The sequence below is a fragment of the Saimiri boliviensis genome, chromosome 14 (genome assembly GCF_048565385.1).
Source record: "Saimiri boliviensis isolate mSaiBol1 chromosome 14, mSaiBol1.pri, whole genome shotgun sequence".
Lineage (NCBI taxonomy): Eukaryota > Metazoa > Chordata > Mammalia > Primates > Cebidae > Saimiri > Saimiri boliviensis.
In genome coordinates this window covers 11,680,891-11,697,842 of record NC_133462.1, presented here as the reverse complement: position 1 = coordinate 11,697,842, position 16,952 = coordinate 11,680,891, and the positions used below count along the sequence as shown (strand labels likewise).

General features: G+C 43.1%; 1 long non-coding RNA gene and 1 pseudogene across 2 annotated transcripts in view; one reads left to right on the top strand and one right to left on the bottom strand.

Annotated features, from left to right (window-relative positions):
• Nucleotides 1–16,952, top strand: part of LOC141581257 (uncharacterized) — an 81,811-nt gene that overhangs the window by 16,201 nt on the left and 48,658 nt on the right. For both annotated transcript variants that reach the window (XR_012513813.1, XR_012513814.1), the window contains exon 2: nucleotides 4,450–4,509. This is a non-coding gene — a long non-coding RNA (uncharacterized LOC141581257). The remainder of the gene's footprint in view (nucleotides 1–4,449; nucleotides 4,510–16,952) is intronic.
• Nucleotides 2,662–3,915, bottom strand: LOC101027622 (proteasome subunit alpha type-1-like; annotated as a pseudogene).

Here is a 16,952-nt window from a genome sequence, read left to right as displayed (position 1 = left end):
AGATTGCACCACTGCACTCCAGCATCGACAACAGCAAGAATTTTTGTCAAAAAAAAAAAAAAAAAAAAGCAAGGATCTATTTAAGTACACCATGACTTGGTGAGATCTTAAAGGCACTGTGTCAGATACAAGAAGTTGTTCTCAACAATTACATAGGTAAGAATCCATTTATGTGACACTCAGGAAAGGCAAAACTGTAGGAAAGAGTGGATACCAGGGATTGGGGTGGGGAAGGATGTGGCCATAAAGGATGTCATGAGGCTGTTGTTTGCGGTGAAGAGTGACATAACCTGTATCCTGATTGTGACAGTGATTATATGAATCTATATCTGTGTTGAAATTCATAAAGTTGCACACAGAAAAGAGTCAACTTACTGTGTGTTTTTAAATAAAATAATTAAAATCGGGGTGTGGAAACTAACCTTTGCATTCACTTATTTATTCAGAAATAATTTTGAATATATATTAATAGTAAGTGTTGTTCTAGCTGCAAAGAATACAGCAGTGAGCAAAATAAGAGGCTTAAATTATGTTCAAGGGAGACAAAATAAACATTAAGTAAATATATGATGTGATAGCAACCAATGATGTATCCCATGGAAAAATAACAAAGGTTAGGAGATAGAGAATTACATGGAAGGTATCAGCAAGTCATGACCAGAGGGTCAACAGCCAGAAGCTAAGAATGATTGTATCAATGGTCAAAATGACCAAAAGAGGAATAACATTTCATGACACCCTTAAAATATATGAAATTATATAAATTCTATAAAATTGGCATTTCAGTATTCGTAAATAAGGTTTTCCTGGAACACAGCCGTACTCACTCATTCATTCATGTATTGTCTTCATGCTTCTGTACTACAATAGCCGAAGTGATGGTTGCAGAAGAGACTTAAGTTTTGCAAAGCCTGACCCTTTACATAAAAAGTTTGCCAACTTCTGCTGTAGACAGTGCTAAGTTAGAGTAATCAGGGAGGGCCTCTGTGATGAGGTGTCTTCGGAGCAGAGGTGAGGGGTGGACACACAGGTTATTGGAAGAATCCAGTAGGGTTCTAGCCCAAGTTGGGGTTGCCTTCATGGGGCATTCAAAAAATAAAGAGGCCATGTGTTGGGTCTGAGTGAGGGAATGCAAAATGGGGGGGTGATGGGTCAGAGGAGACCAAGAGCCTGTTTTTATAGCTCAGTAGGCCATGGTGTACAATCTTGACTTTCTCTGAGCCACAAGGAAGCCATTGGAAGAGTTTGAGCGGAGACAAGATCTATAGTGCCTGGCAAATGGGAAGGGGTTTATATATGTGAGCTATTGTTATTGCCAATAATACCATGTTATAATACAGTCAATTCTTGAACAATACGTGGGTGAGGGGTGCTGACGCCTCTGTGCAGTTGAAAATCTGCATACGATTTTTGATTTCCTAAAAACAACTACTGGCTCAGCCTGGTGCCTCACACTTGTAGTTTTGGCACTCTGGGAGGTTTGCTTGAACCCAGGAATTCAAGGCTGCAGTGAGCCATTATTGCACCACTGTACTCCATCCTGGATGAAAAAGCAAGACCCTGTCTCAAACAAAAACAAAAACAAAAAAAGTAACTATGAATAGCTTAATATTGATGGGAAACCTTGTTGATAAACAGTTGATTAAAACATATCTTGTATATTCTATATATTATACACTTTATTACAATAAAGTAAAATCAGGAAAAGAAAATGTTATTAAGAATCATGAGAAAGAATATATTTACTATGCATTCAGTGGAAGTGGATCATCGTAAAAGTCTTCATCCTCATCGTCTTCACATTGAATAAGATGGTGAGGAAGAGGAAGGATTGGTCTTGCTATCTCAGGAAATGCATGTAGAAATGGACCTGCACGAAGTCAAACCTGTGGATTTACGGTAGTTAAATGAAATTACTTCTGACTTTGTAGTGTACAGGTATTCTTCATGATATAAACTTATACTATAAAAATATTTGTTATGAAGGCTTGACAGTGATAAACTAAATGAGATTATCTGAATTGAAAGCTATTGTAGTGTATATGTAGAAGACAGTGGAAGTTTTAGTTTTTAAGTTGGCAGGAGTCCAGGCAAGAGTGTGCAGAGTGCAACTAGCCCGTGTCAGCGGCTCTCTGGGCTTGTTTGTACATACACTGCAGTATCTCTCATCTTCCCTACTATTTCCCTGAGGGTTTGGCCCAGCAAGGATCCCAGAGGTCATATCTGCTGGCAACCAATGGTCCTAATTACTCAACTCCAATTTGAATAGGCTCTTGCACAATTTAAACACAGATAGATAGAAAACATACTTGTATATTTATATTACATTACAGAATATGGCTTTTTCCACTGCAGAAGGAATAGGTAGTTTGATTCAGATATTAGGCAATGTATTTCTTACTTCAGATACCCACACTCACCAGTGAGTAAATGTTAACAATTAAGTAACTGTTTTCAATCCACTATTTCATGTAGAAACCCTGAATAGACTTGTATTTTTAAACAATTGTGTTTAAAACCACAGAGACACTAATTTTCTTCATATAAAAACCTTAGTACAGGTACTAATACTTTCTAGAAAATGATTATACAGACCCTTTCAAAGAAAAATGTATTCCATTATATGATTTCAGTGAGGTTGCTTGGAAAAACTCACATCTGGACTGATCCCTAAAACATAGCATTCCACCACTCTGCAACTTTTGGTTCAAAGTGTAGACTATTGTCATCAGTATGTGGTGCCTGTATTCTTACATATTTGATAGTACATATATAGACTAGCTTATCACTTAATGTTCCATTGGTTCATCAGCCTTTTCTGCAGGTTTATCAGCAGGTTGAGCAGGCTGTGCCTGTCTCTGCAGCTTTCCTTCAAGACCTTCCAGGAATGGAGACACATCATCATCTTCATAGATTGTAAACTCCAAGCCTTTACCAACAATTCCAATGGAAACATTCTCTGTAGTTAGGTCCCGTTCTGCTGGAATTGTCTCTCTTAAGGCACGCAGACCATGTCTAACTAGTTCATTTAAATTGCACTCCATAAGTTTAGACATAATTTCCTTCCTTTTACCTCACCTCTCCTTTTACTTCACCCCTCATTTTCTTGTTTGCACTCCTCAGAAACAAAAATAAAAACAAAAACCAAAAAACCCTAACTACAAATAGTCTAATGTTGATGGAAGCCTTGTTGATAACATAAACAGTTGATAAAAACGTATCTTGTATATTCTATATATTATACACTGTCTTCTTACAATAAAGTAAAATCAAGAAAAGAAAATGTTATTAAGAATCATAAGAAAGAGAAAATATATTTACTATGCATTCAGTGGAAGTTTCTGCCTTCAGAGCCTTTGAAGTTTCCTATCATACTCTCATAAAGGAAAAGGAGAGACATGTATCTCCAAGTAAGTATGAGCTGATTGGGAATGGGCTACAGTGGACATAGCTCTGCAGTCAAAATAGTTAGCAGATGGACAGGTTTGGAAAATGTGAGGGCCCATATCATCATAACCAGCAATAAGCAGCCTGACACCATATGGTCTCCAGCCATATTGCTGTGTTGGTATCTGGGTCTTGCTTCCAATTAGAGATACAATACAAGACACAGGAGGTGGTCTATCGAATGCAAACCTGGGATCCAAACAGTCCTCACACATAAAATTACATAAGTCTAGCATCAGCAGTAAGCTCTGCAATTGAGATACCAGTATGGTTGTCAACATGGAGAATTTTTTTCTGGTGAGCTTGTAGGCTCTGATTTTACCTTTTTCAACACTGTATGAGTTTTTTTTTATTTCAGGACGCTGTGGCTGAACCTTGTTTAACAGCTTCCATTGCATATTCAGTGTGATGAATCATGCCCTGAGGGCTCCAAACAGTGACATCATTTTTGTACTGATTTCAAAACATGGTAGCAGCACGGGCTGGTTGTAGCCTCCAGCAAAACTGAGAATCGAGCTAGACAGCTTTTTGAGAGTATTTTTGTAATGTTTGAGGAAATTACCTGGTGGTATTAATTGGGCCAGAAACATTATTGTCTTTTGTCAATTAAGATAATAGAACGCAAGTTTCTACATTCTGAAAATTTTCTGTCCAACATACTTTCCAAGAGGAAATGATAAGGAGTATGTGTGGGGTTCCTGGATCTTATACATTATCATTTCATGATGCTTAAAGAGAAAACTGTAGCCCAGAGAGGTTAAGTACATTTTAAAATTCCACAACTAGTAATGGATCCCTAAAGTCATGAGACAGAATTAGGAGAGCATTCTAGGAAACTTCAAAGGTACAAAAGGCAGAAACTGCTAATACCATTAGTCTCTGAGGAATGCAAATGAGCAAATGAGGGGTGAGGCAAAAGGAGGGGAAAGAGATTTTTATTTTTAATTTTTAAAACCATGTGCTGGAAGTTTTATTCTTACATGCATATCTTTGGTAATTTAGGGAGAATTCAGGTTGGACAAACACCCAGGAGAGTGACCAATGGCAGGACAAGACAGAGAGGTAAGCATGAGTCCTATGGGGACGCACAGAGGGAGTCCTTAATTCTCTATAAGTGAGGGAAGTTGGAAGCAATGTAGGAAGGTGGGGACGAGAGACCCTGATGGGAGGTAAGAGTTACTGGGAGGAGGGCTTCAAGCAGTGAGTCATGCTGTGTAAGTATGTTTGGGGTGTTGCAGGTAGTGACTGTTGGGCTGGATGAGGGAGTGCCTGTGAAGGTTTGGGTAGAGAAGGTGCTGGAGGGTAAGGCAGGCCCAGGTAGTGAAGGGCCTTGTGTGATGAGCTGGGGAGCCTGGGTCTCATCCTAGATGTGGTGGAGAGTCGTTCAATAATTGTAGGCAGTGAAAACTCGTAATCAGATTTGCATTCTTCTAAAACTTGAGATTCTTCTCAACAAATCTTGTGGCAGTGGGTTACCCTAATATCCCACTCCTCTAATGGATAAAAGAAGAACTGTGATCCTGGCATATCTTCCCAGACACCCAGGATTATCACAGTCACCACTGCAGCAAGGCAGCATTTTCCTGCACACTAGTATTATCTTGCTAATGTGTTTATTTACTTTTCAAAACTATTGGTTTGTTGGTGTCAGAGACAATGATCCATGGGTATCTTGCATTTTTGCCAGCCTGGCAGTGAGACATTGACTATCCTTTTGTTCCACACTCTTTTCAATGATGTTTCTGTCGTGAACTGCCTTGGAAGACAGAGGTAAAGTTACCCTTTAGAACAAAGAATATATGTTTACTCTCCTGTATAAAAACGATACTCTTTTCCTCCAGGTCAGTTCAGCTCTGATAAAATCCTAATAAATTAGGCCCTGAAAAATGGTTTCTCTTAAGGCGGAGCTTGTTAAGAACAGAATACTCTGGTGTGTTTCACAATGGTTACTTTCCCCCTTCCCACTTCATGCCAGATCATGAAAGAGATTTTTCTCCAGTATTCATTGTGAGAACCTGATAGGACTCCTGGAGGTAAAACTCTTAGAAAAGAGCAGAGGCTTCCCTTTGACTAGGCTCCTGGAGTTTTAAATTCTCAAATTGGTCCACACTGGGCATCCGGGAATTCATTAATTATGCTTCATGTTTTCCTATCCTGTTACTAGTTCCCACAGAGGTTTTTGGTTATGAGTTTCTGTTGTAGCAGTTTTGATTCTCTGTACCCACTTGCCTGTCTCAGCAAATCTTAGGGCAGTGGTTTGCCCTGTGATCCCACTCTTTTAATGGATATAAGAAGAAATTGTTCATGGTTTTCTTTTTTCTTTGTTCAGTACTTATTTTCTGTTAAGATGTAGTGAAGATTCCCAAGCCTCTTACATGCTTGACTGGAAACTGGGAGCCCCAGAGAACATTTCTTTAGAGATGAGATCTCGCTATGTTGCCCAGGTTAGACTTGAACTCTTGGGCTCAAGTGATCCTCCCACATCAGCCTCCTGAGTATCTGGGATTACAAGTATGTGCCATAGTGCCCAGCTCAAAAACCTGTTTTTAATAATGTTTATTATCCTCTGGAAGCTGAGGCTTTCTTTATGACCCAACATGTGATCAATTTAGGGTAAATGTTTTATATAGACTTGAAATAAATGTATGCTCTAACACTGTTGAGATATATGTATGTGTATATATATGTATATACATATCTGTATTTATGTATGTATGTGTATATATATGTACACACACACACACACACACACATACATACACATAAAATTAGGCCAGGCATAGTGGCTTACACCTGTAATCCAGCACTTTGGGAGGCCGAGGTGGGGTGCAGATCACCTGAGGTCAGGAGTTCAAGACCAGCTGGGCCAACATGGTGAAACCCTGTCTCTACTAAAAATACAAAAATTAGCCAGGCGTGATGGTGCACGCTTGTAATCCCAGCTATGCTTGAACCCAGGAGGCGGAAGTTGCAGTGAGCCAAGATCGCGCCGCTACACTCTAGCCTGGGCAATGGAGTGAAACTCCATCTCAAAAAAAAAAAAAGATAAAATATATGTGTGTATCTCATACTATATATACATCTATGTATACATATATATGTATTATATACATATAAACACATATAGACATGACACATATATATTTGGTTTTATGTGGTAGTTGCAGTGTTCAGATTTTAAGCCCATTCTGGTTTTTTGTCTCCTTGTTATGTGAGCTATCCCCAAAAGTGTATTAAAGTCTTTCACCATCATTGTGAACTTGCTTATTCCTACTTTTATTTCAGTCACTTTTTTGAAGCTATGTTATGTATATTCAGATTCATAATCATTATATGCTGCTTTTAGATCGGCTCCTGTGTCATTATTACTTGCTACAGCATTTGCTAAAAATGCTCTAGCAAAGTCTTTTGCATTAAAGCATACCTTGATGCTCATTTAGCTACAGTAACTTTCTTTTGCTAGTGTTTGCATGATGTAAATACCTTTACCACATATTAATTTTCAACATTTCTGAAAACTCATATGTAACATATATTTTCTGCAAGTGCATAGAGGTTCTTTTTAAAATTCAGCCTTATAACCTTAGAATTCAATTTGAATTGTTTTGTTTAAAAAATATAGTTTTGATTAAGGGGAGGACCTGATATGGCCAACTAGATGCAGCCAGGAGACGCTTCTCCCACCAAAAGACTGACCAAGAAGACCAGCATACACCAAGCAGATCCTCGAAAGGAAAGCATTGAGAGTGGGTGGAGGGAGGCAGACCCTAAGCTGAAAGGAGAGGAAGCTGGGAACACTGCGCAGGGTTGCTGAGCATGAAGACTTGTTTCTGCACCTGAGCAGCTCCCAGGGACGAGGGGAGTTAAATAGACATAATGTGGCCCTCTCTTGCCACAGGCCTCCAGAATCCCAGCTGCAGGATATCCCACAACCCCCATGGACATTTGAGCTGGCAGACAGAGCTGCTTGGAGAGTTGGCTGGGACAGAACTCCAGCCAGTGTGGAAACAGCTACAGCGGAACATGGCCAGGGATGCTTATCCCCCAAGGCTCACCATGCTCCTTGGTATGGCTTTGGCCTTTGCTGACTGTCAGACCTGGACAGGAAAGGGCTATCTTGCCCAGGTGTTAGGACCGGTTTGATCTGAGTGCCCTTGGGTGTGCCAGCCTCTCCCAAGTTTCCTACCTGCAGAACAGCTTCCGATGCCAAACTGATGTGCTTCCTAGGGACTACTGCCATAGCTCTTTCCCCAGAAGTCCTCACTCAACCATCAGAGAGTCCCCACCCAACCATCAGAGAGCCTCTGATGGTTGAGTGAGGACTTCTGGTGAAAGAGCTTGCCAGGTCTTGCCAGCATATACATACCCGGAGACACCCCACACCACTTTGCTGGCAAGCAGTCACCCACATCCTCCCTTGAACACTTTGCCAGCATGCACATGCACATAGACATCGATGCTCCACCACCACTGGGGCATGTATAAGTTCACATCCCACTGCCACGGCCCAGATGAAATGCTTTTGTGACACCCACCATTGGAGTGTTGTTGCTAGTGAATGGGAATACCTCAGCCCCTCCATTACAGCAGGTGTTTAACCTTCAGGAGCCAAGGAACAAAGCCATGGGCTTGGTCCCAGCTTCTTGGGGTTAGGACAGTGAGCCTAGGAGCGCTGATCTGAGCCTTGGCCTTCTGAAGTTATCTAGAAATTAAGCCAGTTGACTAAACCCATCATATACCATAGCCAAACCCTCAAGGGTGTCAAAGAACATAAAACCCAAAGTCCCATCCAAAGGACAGCAGCTTCAAAGATTAAAGCAACTTCAGCCCCCACAGATGAGAAAGAACCAGCACAAAACCTCTGGCAACTCTGAAAGCCAGAGTGTCTTCTCACCTCCAAATGACCGCACTAGCTTCCCAGCAATGGTTGTTAACTAGACCAAAATGATAGACGTAGAATTCAGAAGCTGTATGGCAATGAAAATCATCGAGATCCAAGTAGAAAGTTGAAACTCAATGCAAGGAATCAAAAGAATCTACTTAAATGATTCAAGAGTTGAAAGAGGAAATAGCCATTGTAAGAAAGAACCAAACACATCTGATGGAATTGGGAAACTTATCAGAAGAACTTAATAATATAATCAGAAGTATTCACAACAGAATAGACCAAGCTGAGGGAACAATTTCAGAGCTCAAAGACTAGTTCTTCAAATCAACTCAGACAAAAAATTTAAACAATTTTTTTTAAATGAATGAAGACTCAAAGAAATGTGGGATTTTGTAGAGACAAAATTATCCCACAGTGACATTCACGTGAGAGGGAGAGAGAACAAATAACCTGGAAAACACATTTGAGGATACTGTTTGCAAAAATTTCCCCATTGCTAGAGAGGTCAACATTCAAATCCAGGAAATTCAGAGAACTCCTTTGAGATACTATACATGAGGACCATCCCCAAGACACATAGTCATCAGATTCTCCATGGTCAATGTAACAGAAAAAAATATTAAAGGCAGCTAGAAAGTAGGGGAAGTCCTCCTACAAAGGGAACCCCATCAGGTTAACAGTGGACCTTTCAGCAAAAACCTTACAAATCAGAATAGATTAAGGGCCTATATTCAGAATCCTTAAAGAAAATAAAGTGCTTGCCGCCACACTTTGTAGATACTCCCTAATGAGTTTCAAAAGTGTTGACTGTGAGTGAGGTATGGAAGCCAAGAATTGTTCAGTAATTACCAGCCAATAAACATCTACACAACTGTTACTGGAAGAGAGATAAGGAATCAAAGGCAGTGAAATGTTTTCATTCAGAACCGCAACCTGTCCAGGCGAGTCCTCCCTTTGAGGCTGGAATTATTTTTAGATCTACACAGCCACAGGAAAGTGGAATGCAGCCCCTTACAGTCACTTCTCAACTTGCTATTCCTCCAGCATGTTCCTTGCATCAGTCTTCCTGTAGAACCTCACGACCTCACTCTCTTCTCTCCCAATACACCCCAGTCACACTCTTTTAGTAACAAACATGCTGTTTCTTTTAGGCTTAAGATTCCCAAAAGACATTAATTTTTCTTTCTGGACAATAAAGTACAAAAATTCTGAAATTTATGGAGGTTTTGAAAACATTTGGTTCAAATTATCAAAAATATGGGTGTAAGAGAAATATAGATGTAGTAAGAAATACAGTAAGAGAAATATGGCTAGACTAAGTGAGATACTGATAGAGTAAGAAATATTCCTTTAAAATGTTGAAGAATCACTGTCAGAATACAAACACAGTGCTGAGATTGTGCATTGTACTCCAGCCTGGGCAACAAGAGCAAAACTCCGTCAACAAGGACGAATGAATGAAAGAGAAAAAAGAAAGAAAGAAAGGGAAAGGAAAGGAAAAATTACGACAGGTATAAGTCTCATTATGATAGGGAGCCGTGTTCTGACGTCTTGGGAAAAGCTGTCCACAGCATGATGTAATCAACTTCTCATGCTGGTTTGCAGTTAGAGTTTCTTTGGTTATGGCATTGGGCATTTCAGTGAAATTTCAATGTGGCCCACATATCAGACACAAGAATTATCCACCACCGCCTACAGGTACTTAAAGATCAAATCAAAATCATTCACAGGCTCAGGGAAAATGCCAGCTTCAGCCCTGGGAAGCTACAATCCCTCTTTAATAAATTCCAGTCTTCTTTATGGAATTGGTTAACCCCTTTATTAAGCCCTTTCTTGCTTATATGTCTTGTATTGATATTTGGATGCTGCGTACTCAATACTATAACTCTAATTGTTTCTTCTCACCTAAAAGCAATCCAACTCCAAATGGTGCTGCAAACTGAACCACTCATGGACCCGCCATTCTTCCAAGGACCGTTAGATCAACCCCAGGAGAAGCCCTAGCCTGCCGTTCCCATTTGACACCCCTTTTCAGCAGAAAGTAGCCAGAAGGAGTGATTGCCCAAAACCCCCTAACAGCACTTAGTGTGGCATCTCCACAGCGGGGAATGTTGTAGGAGTTATTAAGAAATTATTGGCCGGGCGCGGTGGCTCAAGCCTGTAATCCCAGCACTTTGGGAGGCCGAGGTGGGTGGATCACGAGGTCGAGAGATCGAGACCATCCTGGTCAACATGGTGAAACCCCGTCTCTACTAAAAATACAAAAAAATTAGCTGGGCATGGTGGTGCGTGCCTGTAATCCCAGCTACTCAGGAGGCTGAGGCAGGAGAATTGCCTGAGCCCAGGAGGCGGAGGTTGCGGTGAGCCGAGATCGGGCCATTGCACTCCAGCCTGGGTAACAAGAGCGAAACTCTGTCTAAAAAAAAAAAAAAAAAAAAAAGAAATTATTTTAGGCAGATAGAGAGGAAAAAGGGTCCCATTTTTTAAAGCATCTCCAGAAAAGTTTCTTGTAAAGCCCCAGCTCTTAGAGCCAGGCTGGCAACCTTTTTTTTTTTTTCACCATGTTGACCAGGATGGTCTCGATCTCTCGACCTCGTGATCCACCCGCCTCGGCCTCCCAAAGTGCTGGGATTACAGGCTTGAGCCACCGCGCCCGGCCGCTGGCAACCTTTGATATGCAAATGCAGGCCACTAGAAACTGGGTCCACCCAAACATGGCGATTCCTGAGGCCTCCTTGCCCTTGCACCACATGTTCCTGGCAACGTGGCCACCCCTACATACCCCATGTGTGTAGAACATCATGGCACTTTGTATTTGCATATGAAAAGCTAGGGTGAGAGGGCCAGCTTTTTCATGGGCTGTGTGTATGACATGCCTAGTCAAACCAATCCTCTGAGCCCTATGCAAATTAGACATCTCTTCTAGCCTCTGCATATATACCTGGCTGGTGTCCACCACACTTGGGGTTCCCTCTCAGCTTTGGAGCCTCCCTCCCTCTGTCTCTGTCAAGGTAGCTTCTTCCATCTACCTTCTCCCTTCTTTCTGGCCTATTAAATTCTCCACTTCTTAAAACAAAAAACAACCAAACAAAGACAGAGATGTCTTCTTTAACCTCTATTATTCAGTATTATTTTGCTGTTGCTAACTATTGCAATACATTAATATATAGAAATGAGTTAGGGCTGGGTGCAGTGGCTCATGCCTATAATCCCAGCACTTTGGGAGGCTGAGGCAGGCAGATCACCTGAGGTCAGAGTTTAAGACCAGCCTGGTCAACATGGTGAAACCCTGTCTCTACTAAAAACACAAAAATTAGCTGGGCATGGTGGTGCATGCCTGTAATCCCAGCTACTTAGGAGGCTGAAACAGGAGAATCGCTTGAACTCGGGAGGTGGAGGTTGCAGTGAGCCAAGACTGCGCCATTGCACTCCAGCCTGGGCAACAAGAGTGAAACTCAAATAAATAAATAAATAAATAAGTTAGGAACAGTGGAAGAAAAGATATTATTTTTAAACACTATCTTTGTATATTCAGAAAACCCAAGAGATTTGCCTTAAAAGTAGATAAATGGAATAGGAGTATTTAATATTATGATATAAATATAAATTAAATATACATAAATCAATAGGTAATGTTATACTAGCAATAACCAGGAAAATTGAAATGGAAAAAAGTAGAGTATTACAAAAGGATATGTTACAGGAATTAATTCTATCAAGAAATGTGTAAGATTTATGGCAAGAAAACCACAAAGTGATAATTCATACATAAAACTAGACCTAATTTTTAAAAAGTGAATAAATCTCTGGGACAGGAAGTATTAAAACATTTTGATCATTCTTCCCAAAGCCAAACAATATTTACAAAAAATTTTCATCTCAATCCACATTTCTATATTTTGCTATTTTTCAGGAGGAGGTATTAGGAAATTATTTTGGAGCTCTTAAAGCTAACTGCACAAATACTGTCAAGTAAAACATGATAGACTGTAATAGGGAGAGAAGATTCTTTGCCTATTACTAAAATTTAAAAGAATGCCATTATAAATGAACATGACACTAACTAGAAAAATTACACTTCAATCAGTTGAATAGTCCATCAACAGATAAAGCCAATAATAGAAAACTGCTATATGAGAAAGGTGACATTATACATTAGAAGAAAGGGGTGAAACTAGTCAACAAGCAGTTTTAGATTCAATGAGCCATTCATTAGCCACATAAGGATACAGAATTTATTTTTTTTCCGGTGACTCAAAGCCAACAAGAATGAAGTAGCCAGGTGCAGTGGCTCACGCCTGGAATACCAGCACTTTGGGAGGCTGAAGCAGGCAGATAACCTGAGCTCAGGAGTTTGAAACCAGCCTGGGCAACATAGTGAAACCCCATGTCTACAAAAACTACAAAGATTAGCAAGGCATGATGTCCTGCACCTATAATCCCAGCTCTCGGGAGGCTTAGGCCCAAGAGTCGCTTCAGCCTGGGATATGGAGGTTTGTGAGCCAAGATCGCACCATTGCACTCCAGCCTGGGTGACAGAGCAAGATCTTGTCTCAAAAAATAACATGAAATAAGAATTAAATTTTTTTTTTTTTTTGAGACGGAGTTTCGCTCTTGTTACCCAGGCTGGAGTGCAATGGCGCGATCTTGGCTCACCGCAACCTCCGCCTCCTGGGTTCAAGCAATTCTCTTGCCTCAGCCTCCTGAGTAGCTGGGATTACAGGCATGTGCCACCATGCCCAGCTAATTTTTGTATTTTTAGTAGAGACGGGGTTTCACCATGTTGACTAGGATGGTCTCGATCTCTCGACCTCGTGATCCACCCGCCTCGGCCTCCCAAAGTGCTGGGATTACAGGCTTGAGCCACCGCGCCCGGCTAAGAATTAAATTTTAAAAGGAATGAAGAAGGGTGCAGATATGACCTGGCTTCCTTCTTGCCTAAGTGCTACTGACTTAGATGCCCCAGAATGTCTTTTAATAATGGGGTTCATCTCTCAAGCTGTGGTTATGGGTATTTCCTGAGTTGGCTCGAGGCAGGTAGAGGCCTAAACACTGGTGGGAGAAAGCAGGTTTCCTGGGTCAGGGTTGAGGTTGTGTCCCCAAGGAGAGAGGAGTCCAGCCGACCCTCCTTGGCCTGAGCCTAGCCTCTTGGGGTGGCTGAGTCAGGCCTAGGGGTGGAAAAATGGAGGGAGATCATGATAGGGCAGGGGGCTCTCAGAGGCTGGGAAGAGGGGAGGGTGGCCAGGGCCAGTCCAGAGGTCTTGTCACTGCCCCTTCTCCAGGTGTCAAAAAAGCCTTTGCACACAGTGATGTCCAATCCCTCCACCAGCCCCAGGGAGTCCCCCACCCTATCCCATCCACCGTCTGGGGACAGGTCTGTCTTCAGCACGGGAGCCCAGCTCTGTCTTGGTGGAACTGATCCTCAGGGGTTGGAACTCTATCCATGGTTTGAGAAGGTTCTGTTGGACCGGACGTGGTAGTTCATGACTGTAATCCCAGCAATTTGGGAGGCCGAGGCAGGTGTATCACCTGAGGTCAGGAGTTCAAGACCAGCCTGGCTAAAATGATGAAACCCTGTCTCTACTAAAAATACAAAAACTAGCCAGGCATGGTGGTGGGCACCTGTAATCCCAGCTACTTGGGAGGCAGAGACAGGAGAATTGCTTGACAGTGGGAGGTGGAAGTTGCGGTGAGCCAAGATCTTGCCATTGCACTCCAGCCTGGGGAACAAGAGTGAAACTCTGCCTCAAAAAAAAAGTACTGTTTTTCTGGCCAGTAAGTGCAAGATTCTGACCTCAGACAGACATTTGTTTATTTCTCTCATCCCACTTTCTAATCCAAACAAGACACGGTCCAAGGACCCACTGCTGGTCATGGACACAGGCTGGACCAGAACCCAGGTCTCCTGAACTCCAGTCCACAGATCTCCAACTGCCCCGCTCCCGCCTCCACCGGCCCAGCCCCTTTGGGAAGGAGAGACAGGCCTTAGTCACAGACACCCCTGGATGAGACCCAAATCTGACATTCCCAGGGCTCCTGGGTGGGGCTGGCAGAGCTCAACTCCTGGAATGTGAAACCCAGGGGCCTGGACCTTTCCTGTCGTCAAAGGCTTTCCCGTAACTTGCTCTTTTGTAAACAGAGAAGAAATAGAATGACTCTTCCACCTGGCACCTTTGGGGTCTTAGTTTCATCTTGCCTCAAGGAGCCCTTCCCAGAAGATAGCCAGGAATGTGGTGCCATACAGGAGTGCAGGTGTGCGTGAGGAGAGGAGGGGTGGAAGCTCTCCAGTCTGGAAACCTCTCTTTGCTGGCTGACAAAGAGGCTGCATCATTTATTTGCTCCGAGTACAATTATCAGATTTATGGGGGCTGATCTCTCTCTCCCTGCAAAGGGCCACTGGTGACCAAAGACTGGATGGTATCAACCTGAAAGAATCAAAACCATCAGAATCTAATTTAAGGAGAGTTTATTACAGCACAGATTTTGAGGATAGCATGCCCGGAAACACCAACTCCAAAGACTGGAGCCAGCACCCAGAATGGGAAACACATGGTTTCATTTCTGTAGGCGGAGAGGCCTGGCAAGGTGGCTCATACCTGTAATCCCAGGACTTTGGGAGGATGAGGAGGGAGGATCTCTTGAGCCCAAGAGTTCAAGACCAGCCTGAACAAGATGGTGAAACCCTGTCTCCACGAAAAATACAAAAGTTTGCCTGGATTCATGACTGTAATCCCAGCAATTTGGGAGCCCGGAATTGGAACCATGCCTGTGGTCCCAGCAACTTGGGAGGCTGAGCTGGGGGGAGGGGGTCTCTTGAGTTTGGGAATTTGAGTCTTCAGTGAGTCGTGATGGAGCCACTGTACTCCAGTCTGGGCTGACACTGAAGAGAGAGACACTGAGCAGGACAGACATGGGAGAGAGACTGGGCATGGGCAGGAAGAACAGGAGAATCAGGAGGAAAGGAACCACAGGACCAAGGGACCAGCCAGGAGCCCACCTCCCCTGACAATTGTGGAGGACCAAGTTGGGGATTCTCAGGATTCATGATGCCAGGCAGGAGGGAGCAATGATGCCAGGCAGAAGTCAGCAGCTCCGCCACTCAAGGCTGGAGACCCTGCCCTCGATGCTCAGTTGCCACTGCCTCGTGACAGCAATGGTGAAAGAGTGAGGTTCCGAGAGGGAAATTATTGGAAATAGATGCTTGGTGCCGCAAAGAAAAATCAGCACTGAGACAAAGAATCTTTCAGCAACGAATTTTTACTTCCTGGACTGCAGGAAGGTACCCTTGCTATCCATCGTGCCACGAGAGTACAATGAACAGAGGAAAACACACATTTATCCCTGACTCATTTGGGTCCTCCTTACTGCTGTGTCTGATTGTTGGCTGGAGCCAGACCTCACTGTCTAAACGAAAACCCAACTGGCTAACAACTTAAAACTTTTCTAAACAGGTCAAAGCAATGGAGAGCTGGGACATGCCTGTGAGCACATCCAGCACAGACATCTTGGTTAAAGTACAAGGACATAGAACGTACTACGTGCCTGTAAGCATGGCATGTCTAACAGCTACATAGGATGGGTTTAACAGAGTTATTAGCACACTTATAATTTGTTCTTTAACAAGAAAGGAAACTTTAAAAAGGAACTCTTCTACTTCCCACAGAAATCAAAACAGAGGGAGGAAGAGAAACTAGTGGAGGAAAAACTAGAGGTGGAGTGAACAGAGCGGGGAGAACAGTGACAGGGAAACACAGAGAACGGGGACTCCACCCAGGGTAGAACAGGCGTGCAGCCCGTCTGCTTCCCTGCATAAACAATCCCATGCAGGGGGCTGAGGCAATTGCTTGAACCTAGGAGGCAGAGGTTGCAGTGAGCCAAGATAGTGCCACTGCACTCCAGCCTGGGTGACATCGAAACTCCATCACAAAAAAAACGCAAAAAACAAAACTAGACCTAATTAAAAAAAAAAAAAAGTAAATAGACCTCTGGGGCAAGAAATATTAAAACATCTCATCTCAGGGCCGGGCGCGGTGGCTCAAGCCTGTAATCCCAGCACTTTGGGAGGCCGAGGCGGGTGGATCACGAGGTCGAGAGATCGAGACCATCCTGGTCAACACGGTGAAACCCCGTCTCTACTAAAAATACAAAAAATTAGCTGGGCATGGTGGTGCGTGCCTGTAATCCCAGCTACTCAGGAGGCTGAGGCAGGAGAATTGCCTGAACCCAGGAGGCGGAGGTTGCGGTGAGCCGAGATCGCGCCATTGCACTCTAGCCTGGGTAACAAGAGCGAAACTCCGTCTCAAAAAAAAAAAAAAAAAAAAAAAAAAAATCTCATCTCACCTGTGACAAAGCCTGTCATCCCAAGTCAGGGCTGGGGGGCACTTCTGGCCTTTCATCTTCATCATGAGGGATGCCTCGGAGCTGAAGGACCAGGGACAGCACTGCTCGAAGCAGACTCTGAAGGTGCAGTTTCCACACCTTTGGGTCCTGCCCAAGGGCATGATGGCATCGTCATAGCAACAGTGCTGCAGGGCGTCGTAGAACTTGTCACCACATCTTAGGTGCGGCTGGCATGGCATCAAGTAAGGACTCATGGGGACCGCTGGAGGAGACAGAG